The sequence below is a fragment of the Nannospalax galili genome, unplaced genomic scaffold (genome assembly GCF_000622305.1).
Source record: "Nannospalax galili isolate Female #2095 unplaced genomic scaffold, S.galili_v1.0 Scaffold4472, whole genome shotgun sequence".
NCBI lineage: Eukaryota > Metazoa > Chordata > Mammalia > Rodentia > Spalacidae > Nannospalax > Nannospalax galili.
In genome coordinates, this window is record NW_008331310.1 from 251 (window position 1) to 1,089 (window position 839).

Genomic DNA, 839 nt, shown 5'->3' on the forward strand with positions numbered 1-839 from the left:
TCATAACCATTATCATAGTAAATGAATCAATGTTTTCTTAAAACATAACAATCTTTTAGTTTAATTATATTTGTGCAGCTACAGTTACTACAATGTAGATTCAAAATATGGACCCAGTGGAAATTTTGGATGTATATAACATAGGAATGTATTACGGATATTCCAGAATCTTGAAAACTAAACATAACTAATGACATATCTAGGAAAACCAAAGGTTTATTTCTGTGTACAAAGAAAAAAACATGGATTCTGTTCATGAATGTACTCTCCTGTCCAGAATTATCTTCAGGGCAGATTTGACATCCTTATTTCTCAGACTATAGATTAATGGATTCAACATGGGCACTATAGCAGTATAAAACACAGATGACACTTTCCCTTGGCCCATTGAGCTGACTGATGTTGGCTGTAAGTACACAAATGTAGCAGAACCGAAGAAGACAGCCACGGCTGAGATATGAGAGCTGCAGGTGCTGAAGGCTTTGTGTCTGCCCTCAGTGGAGCGAATGCGCAGGATGCTGGCAATGATGAAGATGTAGGAAGTAAGAACGGTCAGGGTGGGAGCCAATATGTTTAATGCACTTAAGAAAAGAACCAATAATTCATTGTGTAGATGCTGGAGCAGGACAGCTCTAAGAGTGGAAAGAGATCACAAAAGCAGTGGTTAATATTGGTTTTGCACAAAACAAGTCTCAACATGAAGCCCGTGTGAATTAAGACCCCATGATACCCAAAGCATAAATTCCCACTGTTAGCCGGAAGCAAAGGTGATGAGACATGACTACATTGTAAAGGGTTACAGATGGCAACATAGCGGTCATAGGCCATTGCAGCCAACA

General features: G+C 39.1%; 1 pseudogene; it reads right to left on the reverse strand.

Moving 5' to 3' along the window:
* Positions 1-253: 253 nt before the first annotated feature.
* On the reverse strand, positions 254-834 carry LOC103726214 (annotated as a pseudogene).
* Positions 835-839: the final 5 nt, after the last annotated feature.